The sequence below is a fragment of the Solanum lycopersicum genome, chromosome 12 (assembly GCF_036512215.1).
Source record: "Solanum lycopersicum chromosome 12, SLM_r2.1".
In the NCBI taxonomy this organism is placed as follows: domain Eukaryota; kingdom Viridiplantae; phylum Streptophyta; class Magnoliopsida; order Solanales; family Solanaceae; genus Solanum; species Solanum lycopersicum.
The window spans coordinates 22,393,180-22,403,119 of NC_090811.1; the positions used below are offsets into that span (position 1 = coordinate 22,393,180).

General features: G+C 29.8%; 1 long non-coding RNA gene across 1 annotated transcript; it reads left to right on the forward strand.

The window, feature by feature from the left end:
• The first annotated feature begins 4,056 nt into the window (after positions 1–4,056).
• LOC138340619 (uncharacterized) lies at positions 4,057–6,412 on the forward strand. Its single transcript, XR_011213313.1, has 2 exons — positions 4,057–4,521; positions 6,199–6,412. It is a non-coding gene; the product is annotated as an uncharacterized lncRNA (long non-coding RNA).
• Positions 6,413–9,940: the final 3,528 nt, after the last annotated feature.

The window sequence follows — 9,940 nt, forward strand, 5'->3', positions numbered from 1 at the left end:
TGAACATCCAATTGTTCATGTGTATACTAAAAATGGTCTAGTGAATCTTTGATCAAGCGTCTCCAATTGATAACTAGATCATTGTTAATGAGGACAAAGTTGCCTGCTTCAATGTAGGGGCATGCTATTTTGCATGCAACAACATTGGGGCACATAAGACCAACTAATTATCATGAATTCTTTTCACTACAGTTTGTTTTTGGTCATGAGCCAAATATTTCCCGTCTTAAAATTTTTAGGTGCACGGTATACGTTCCAATTGAACCATCACAATGCACAAAGATGGATCCCCAAAGAAGGTTGGGAGTGTATGTTGAGTATGAATCTCCATCTATTATTAAATATTTGGAGCATATGATAGAAGATATATTTAGGCAAGGTTTGTTGACTGTCATTTTGATGTATCAGTATACCCAACATTAGGAGGGGGGGGGACATAAATAGTTGGAAAAAGAGATAGATTGGAATTCAATATATGTAATCTCATTTGGATCCTTGAAAAAATCAATGTGAGCAAGAGGTTAAAAAGATGATTTATTTGCAAAATGTTACAAATCAACTGCCAGATGCATTTACTAACCTTCCAAAGGTTACTAAATCTTATAATCCAGCTGCAATTGCTCAAGTTCGAGTTGATATCCCAATAAGACAATTGTTAACTGGCAGAGAAATGATTGATCAAAATGGAAGGAGGCAATTCAAGCAGAATTGACTTCACTTGAAAAACATAAAGTTTTTAGACCAATAGTTTAAACACCTGAAGATGTCAATCCAGTGGGGTACAAATGTATTTTTGTGCGAAAACGAAATAAAAAAGGTGAAGTCGTAAAATATAAAGCACGACTTGTGGCACAAGGTTTTTCGCAAAGGTCTGTCATTGATTATGTGGAGACATATTCTCTTATAGTGGATGCAAATACTTTCAGGTATATTAATAAATCTGGCAGTTCATGAAAATCTTGAAATGCGTCTAATGGATGTTGTCACAGCTTATTTATATGACTCATTGTACCACAATATTTTCATGAAAGTTTCTAAAGTACTCAATGTGCCTGAAACATATAAAAATTCGCAAGAAAGTTGTTCGATAAGACTTCATAAATTTTTATATGGATTAAAACAATCAGGATGGATGTGGTACAATCGTCTTAGCCAATTTTTGCTAAAAGAAGGGTACAAAATGACCCAATTTGTCCTTGTGTTTTTATAAAAAAAAAAAATCTGGATCTGATTTTGTTATAATAGTTGTGTATGTTGATGATTTAAATATTATTGTCACTTCTAATGAGCTTTCAAAAGTTTTTGATGGTTTAATGACAGAATTTCAAATGAAATATCTTGGTAAGACAAAAATTTTCTTGACCTACAGATTGAGCATTTGAAAAATGATTTATTTGTCCATCAATCAACATATATACAAAAGGTTTTTAAGTGATTTTACATGGATAGATCACATCCATTGAGTACCCTGATGGTTGTGAGATCGCTTGCCATACATAAAAATTATTTCAACCTCAATAAAATGATGAAGAACTTGTTCGTAATGAAACTCTATATCTTAGTGCTATTGGGGAACTAATATATCTGGACAATAATACTCAACCATATATTTGTTTTGCAGTAAGTTTATCGGCAAGATTCAGCTCAGCACCTACAAAGAGACTATGAAATGGAGTAAAATGTATATTCAGATGTCTTCAAGGAATCATTGATATGAGATTATTTTATTATAATAAATACAAGTCAGAAATGTTTGGTTATGCAGGCGTTGGATATTTGTCTGATCAACATAAAACTCGATCTCATACAGGCTATTTATCTACATATGGAGGCACAACTATATTTTTGCGTTCAATAAAGAAAACATTAGCTGCTACTTCTTCAAATCATGCAGAAATAATAGTCATCCATGAAACAAGTCGAAAGTGTGTTTGGTTAAGATCAATAACGCAGCATATTCAAGAAATGTGCGGGTTTTTTATGCAAAAGTATATCCCAACTACATTGTACGAAGACAGTGTTGCATGTATAGCTTAGCCAAAGGGAGGATACATTAAAAGAGATAGAACAAAACACATTTCACCAAAATTCTTTTTCACTCGTGATCTTGATAAGAAAGGTGAAATAAATGTTCAACAAATTCGCTCAGTTTATAATTTGGTGGATCTGTTTACTAAAGCATTACCAACCTCAACATTTGAAAAGTTGGTATCTAAGATTGCAATGTGTTGTCTCCAAGAAATTAAATGATGTTTGCTATAGGGGGAGTAAACTACGCGCTACACTGTTTTTCCCTTGGCCTAGGTTTTATCGCAATAGGTTTTCCTAGCAAGATTTTTAACGAGGCAACAAATAAAGTGTGTAACAAGATATGTGTACTCTTTTGTCCTTCACTAATATTTTTTCCCACGGGGTTTTTTCATAGTAAGATTTTAACGAGGCATATTATCTATCAACAGTCATCCAAGGGGGGAATGTTGTAAATCATTTTGGTGATTTAATGGATGACCATAACTCCTTAGTTAATTCCCTTCTTTATGAGTATAATGTTGTTGATAATGTGGTCAAATGGATGATCATAACTCCTAGGTTAGTTTCATCCTTTAGTGGCAGTAATGTTGTTTATAATATAGTCAAATGGATGAGCATAAATCCTAGTTTTGTTTCCTCCATAATGGGTAGTAATTATCAAGGTTTAATGTAATGTTTTATGACATCCTTTGGTATTCCTCAATGTAATCGTATAAATAGTGGTGTTGAGAATAATGTTGATACATTTAAAAGAAAGAAAATTAGCTTATATTGTTCTTTTATTGTCTTATATTCTTCTTCTTTTCATCTTGCCATTGTTCCTTTGTTCTTAAGTTTTATCACAACTAATAGTTAAAGGGTATTTTTAAGTTACTAGTATTTGGGTACGCGCGTTGCGTGTATAGCCAAGTGTACCCAACCATTACTATAAACTTGTGACAATCGTGCTCCACATAAGTCCTTAGTTATCTTATTGTAGTGTTTGACCTGTAAATGTTAAGTATTTATAGAATTTATATTGCAGTAAAAAGTAAAAATGATGGTGGATATAAGAAGAATTTTCACTAATTAGTGTTACACAAATAATTATAAGTTAGAGTGCTAGTTTGAAAACTAAAAATAGTTATCTAACTTTATATGGATCATTGATAATGAGCTTTAGATATAACTTTGGATCTCTTTATTATTGATTAAAGAGACAGTATACTAATTCATGAGATCTAGTTATAAACGCATGTATAGTCATTAAATATATCTGCCAAATATTTTATATTATCCATGTAACACACAAATGGTTGGCATATAACAAAATATCTAATCTTTCATTAAGATAATTTTTAATTTTATTTGGAAATAAGAAATATAATAATAATAATAATAATAATAATATAAAGTCCAAATAAGTAATGTCTATTAAATTGTAATCTAGACAAAAATTTCTTTATATAAGTTGTTGGCACCTAATTTTAATCGACCTTTAATCATTTTAGAGATGCTATTCAATTAAATACGTATTTTTTAAATTTATTATAAGTTTAGAGATTTAATCGATTTTGCATAAAAATTCACATTTTAATATGTTTACTTTATAAATTTATTGCAAATATTTTAAAAATATCTTAAATATGTCTTAATAAATTTTGAAATAATTATTTCATTCAAGTGTTTTTAAAGTTAAGTGATTTTCAAAAAACAAAAATACTTTAATATCTGTAGTATCTTAATTAAATAGTAATTCTTAAATATTTCTCAAAATTATTTAAATCTTAGCGTATTCTATTCTAATTTCTTTCAATTCTAGACTATCAATTCAAATTTTATTTCAATTATAATCACCTTTTCCTTGCAATTCTATCCAATATTATTGCAATTTTAGCAACTCCAGATCTTTTTCAATTTGATTTTAAGACATCATCTTTTAATCTCATACTTTAATTTAATTCATTAAATCCTAATTCAAATTCTAGCCACTTATATAATTTCATCTGAGGGTTAAAATCAACCCTTTACTTTTTCTACCTAAAAAGACCAAAACATAAAAAAAATAAAAATTGTTCATCTTCTTCCCCCTCTCTAAGAGCGCTCCTCCCATTCTCTCTTTCCTCTCCCGTTGCTTTCTCTTCTCCGAGCCAACGATCGACCCCAATAACCGGTGGGATCTCTCTTCCTTTCGTCACCTCCCTTCCTCTCTCCCCCAGGAACTCCGACTCCGACAGGAAGCCGGCGACCCTCTCTCCTCCCTTTTTCTTCTCCGACCAACAGCCAACGAGGATCACCGGTGACTGGTGAAGCTGCCAGCGGCAGCAGAAACTGCTCCATCGCCCTTCCTCTTCTCCAGCAGCGAGCAGCCGACGAGGAGAGCAAAAGCCACAACCGGCGACCAGCGCACATTCGGCGAGAAGCGATGGAGCCGGTGAAGGCAGTAGTTGATGCTCATACTGAAATGGAATGCAAAGCTTCAATAAGACAGATATTTACATATCTGTTCGGGTTCGTTTATTTTCCAATTATTACCTCCTTTTGGCAAACTTACTCATTCATCTTTGTTTTATAACAAGCTTGTCACTCATTGCAAATTTGGATCTATCGTGCAACATGTTGAATTGAATTACCATTAGTATGAATAAGAAACCCAGATAGTTTTATTTAGCTCTTTGAATATATAATTATTATGTGATGACTTATATTATTGCAAATCTCATCCCATTGGATTGATTCTCATGCCTTTTGCATAGTAGTATGATTTGGTCTTTCATTCAAGTGCTCAATTTTAAGAATAATCATAATCATTAGATAGTTCTTATAAGTTTCTCAATGCTGATTTTGCATGATATTAACTTGTGGTTTTGTTTTAAATCGATTCCTTCTACCGTTTTAATTAGACACTCCTGTATTTTTATGTTTGCCAAAATTAGTTGTGCGTAAAATTAAATTTTTGTAAAATTTGATCATAGCTTGATTCTTTGCTCCATTAGTTGATTGTAGGCATTCACTGTGATTGATTTGCTAAAAATCCTCATACTTGTTTAAATTAGCATCTCGATCGATCCCCATATATATTTTTGCCCCTCTTTTATTTATCTGATGACTCTGGTGAATTGTTTTAGGTCATGAATATTAGTTTGGGGTGTAATTTTATTCTATCCTAAATAATCATGCCTATTTGCTTGACTAAATTAATTTAGTTTCTAAAATTATTCTATCCTTGTTTTGTTTACGTGGTGTATTATGGTTGATTGATTTTGTTTTATCTTAATTTAAAGTGAAACTGATTTCTTACTTGTCTATATTTTGCAAAAATAACATTGATTTGGTTCTTCTTATTTAAGGAAAAATAATGTTACTATCCCTATTTTATTCTTGTCCTATCAGATTTCATAATTACTTGTTTATTTTGGGTAAAGAATAATTTTAAAAAATCTTAATTTTGGTTCTTCTTTATTTAAGGAAAAGTAATATTACTCTTTCTTTTTTTATTCTTACTTGTTTATATTTGGTAATGAAATATTTTAAAATTTTCTAATTGATCCTCCTTTGAAATAAGGAAAATAGAATATTAATCGATTACTTAAAAAATATTGGTTTACCTTATGTGTTCTCATCTTTTCTATATATAAGTAGACCATTCTCTCATTCATTCATCCACTCACTTTTAATACAAGTTCTCTCACTCATTCTCTCATTGCTCATACACACACATTCATTTTCTCAACTCATCATTCACTCGTTCTTCTAATACAAGTGCTACCTCATTCTTAACTCTATCTCATTCTCTCATTGCTCATACTTGAATACTAATAATATTACTCTACTCTTAAAAATAAGTTAAGATTCTGATAAGCATTCAAGTACTTTTTGCTACTTTGCTGTGTTTCGATTACACTGTCTCTATTATTGATAATTTTTATGCATAATTGGTTAGACCTCTTTATTATTTTAGATTTGATTTTTGTGCAATTATAAATATTTGTGTGTTGGAAAACGAAACAACAAGGAAGCATCCAAGTTAGTTTCATTATCCTTTTACATGTGAAAATATAACTATGGTTATTCATTATATTTTTGTGTGTGTTATTTACATATATATGAGAGTAATATGTTATTACGAGTATTTTATATTACAATTATTTCTCCATTGTATATGTGGTACATTACCTCTTCTTGCAGGTTTTGAACTTAGAGTTCAAGATCTTGAAGAGGGGCCTAGAAGAAATTGTGGACAAAGCCTCATTTATTTTAATGTTATATATATGTTTATTTGTTCTTTATTTTTGCTTGTAATGTTTGTACAACTCTTTAACTCTCATATAAAATATATTTGGGGATCGCCCAAGGAGAGGAGAAATTATATGCTAATTTGCAAACTTATTTGTGTTAGAAAGCATATCTATAGAATTTTAATAAAACGACTTTAGATCTAACTAAAAATAATTAAATAAAATAAATCATCTTTGTTGAATTACTTGGTTAATCTTGTCTAACTAATGATCTTAAGTTTATTTTGATTCGCATTTTAATGATTTGGTTATAACTATAGATCTCTTCTTAATTTGCTAGAATGTTAAATAATTTGTGTGCATATTTTTACAAAGGTATTCAATTGAATAAATATTATGCCTATAAAATCTAAATAAATATTTTGAACACCTAGAAATTCTGCTCTTAGGTGTATTTTAATAATTTTTGCATATTTAAATGAGAATAATTGCAAATATTTTCTACTCATTGTAAATAATAATAAATTTTTGCCTTTATTTTTCTGCATGTGTTTATCCTAGAATCTGCAAATAATTGATATTTCTACACCATAATTAACTCCTCTTTTATCTAAAGTTGATACTAATTATTTTCTGCAGCTAATAAAAAATAATAGTCTAAGAATTAATTTCTGCATTAATAATAAAATCTGCTATTGTTCAAAAAAATATTTTCTGCATCTAATACAATGACTGCCTAAGAAATATTTCTGCATTAATAACAATTTGATCTCTAATTGTTGCACTGTAATTTTCTTCTTTAAAAATATTTTTTCAGCATTAATAATAGATATATAAATCTGTCACTGTTAAAAATTATTTTCTGCATTAATAATGATTTGTCACTTAGAAATTTTCTGCATCGATAATAAAACTACCGTTATTCTTTAAATTATTTTTCTGCCTTAAATAAATAAAGTCTATTCTAAACATAATTTCTGCATTACTAAATAAAATTATTCTACTCCAAATGCTCTAAATTATCTTTTTTTCTCCATTGCTAAACACTTCCTTTAAAATAATTTGTTTTATTTATAATATTCTGCTATTACTTTTGAAATAAATTTTTTGCATTTTGTAATCACTTCTTATTTTCAAAACCAATTCATGATTTTCTTTTTTTGTCCTTATAACAATTTTGCATCTCTAAAATTAGTAAATAAGTTACTATGTTTCCTCATTTGCATGCTCACACTTCACATGATAACCTTTCACAATTATGTGTTATTTGCAAGCATGTCTAATTAAAATTTAGAGGTCAAATTGAAACCTATCGTGCTAAAATGACTGTCTTGTTTGCCTTGTTTTTTTACTTGGTGTCTTGGAGGAACTTATGCTTTATTTTGTCTAAGCCCACCCTATTAAGAGTTCAATGCCTCTTGGACATTAAGTTGGGACGATGAGGCACCTTATAGGTTTGAAACGCATGCGGTGGTTGGGTAGGGGTAGTTGGCTCTACCAAGATGATGACATCGACTCAGGCTTGAAAAGACAAACCTTGGTTTTGTCTGTCCTTATATGGCAGCCTGTTGAAAAACAAAAAATTGAGTGTTGATCCAAAAAGTCTCTTAGAGTCTCCCTTCTCTTTTATCCCTTTATTTGTTTGTTTAAATTATTTGCGGTAGCTTAAAATAAAATAATAAATTTGTTTGCTTATTTATTTGTCTCTTTTCTTTCCTCTCGCTTATCTCCTTATTAATTGCTTAGTATATCTACTTTATTGTTATCACTTAGACTCGCATGTTTAAATATTAATTAAGATAATAATATGAGTTATTTGTTCAAATTGTTATATCACATAGTCTCATATGTTATACTAAATAAAAATGAGCTTAATTATTTATTTATTGCTATCATCTTAAATTAGCTAAAATAATAAAATATTTTAATTGCTTAATATTATGCAATCACCTAGCTAGCATGTGTAAAATTAAACAAAATAATGAAGTGATCTTATTTGCTACTTGCAACTCCCACATAAATTGCATGAGATACGATCAGGACCCACATTTGTGGACTTTAAGGGATGCCTAACACCTTCCCCTCAAGGTAATTTGAATCCTTACCCGTTTCTCTGGTTCGCTGACCTTAGTTAGACTTAGTTAGATTAGATAGGTGCCCTAACACGCCTTAATTCATTAGTGACGATTCTTCAAAACTCAAAATCCCAAAAGAATTATTAGGTCGTGCACAAAACCCGTTTTGCGAAAAATGGAGCGCGATATAAGCAGACAATAGATTTAACTAAAAAGGAATAAGAAAATAATATATTATAAAATAAAATTTAAAACTAATACAAAAATTACTTACAAATGGTCATCACTATAAGCACTTAACATAAAATAGTACAAACAATTTATTATTTTGTTGTAATTCATACAACGTGATTCAAAGCAGGGATGGCTCAACGTCCTTAGGGGTCTAAAGCAAAATTTTAATTGGAGGCTTAATATATAAACAAACTTCATATATATATTTATTCAAAATTTATTTTTCTTACATTATTTGGAAGAAAAATATTAGTATCTAATATTGTTTTTTTAGTTATTGATTTTAAGTAAGATTTTTCAACTCACTATTGGAAAACATACTTTCAGTGAGGCTATTATTAATTACTATATGAATTATTACCATAATTTTATAAGTAAAAATTGAAAAATATTAAATAAAAATAGAGTTAAAACCATAGAATCTGATTTAAGAAGTTGATAACTTGGTATACACCATTTTAATATGCCGGTTGTAATGTTTGAAACTAAAATTCAAAAAGAAATAAAAATAAATTATTTATTCACTTTTTCAACACTTTTCACTATTAATTCTTATTTTTAATAAAGTGTAAAAAAATATTAAAGTGGATAAAATTAATATGTATTTTTATCATAATTAATCAATTTCTTTCTACAAATTTAACACATAATTTATTCTTAGTGGTAATTCAAGGTCCCCAAAATTTGGGGCCTGAAGCATAAGCCTTATTTTATAAAGGCAAGAGATGCCCATGTCCAAAAGTATTCCCTCAGTCTCAATTTATGTGACTTAGTTTCTTCTTGAACCAGTAAAAAGAATGACACATTTCTATATTTAGTAAATGTTTAACTATGAAATATCTAAGATACCCCCTAATGAAATGATTTACAGTCACACCGATGTCAACAATTCATTTTCGACCACAAGTGTAAAAGTCTTCCTTTCTTTTTTGAACTCCATGAAGAGTCAAACTACATAACATATAATGGGACAAAGAGAGTATTATTTTCTTCCAAAGATTCTTTACAGTTAATTAGTCAATCATAACGTCATCGATCCAAATATAGCAATAGTGTCATTGTCCTTAACAGTTCCACAAAGATTGATCATGACAATTTTTCTTATGCGGTCTATGACTATGACATGAAGGAAATAAAAAAAGAAGAAAGAAATGATATATCAAATATACGAAAATGGATCTTAATTTATAAGAGAGAATGACATTAACACAATTTAGTAAGAAGATCAGATATGAGCTTTGTCAATTCATTTCCCTATCTAGGTGACTTTAAATAGAAAACCCTTAGGTGATGGGAGATGTCACGCCCCGAGCCTACACCTTGGGTGAGACTGACACTCGGTGACCATTGTTGGCCTCGAGCGAACCCTTGTCCTAGATTGCT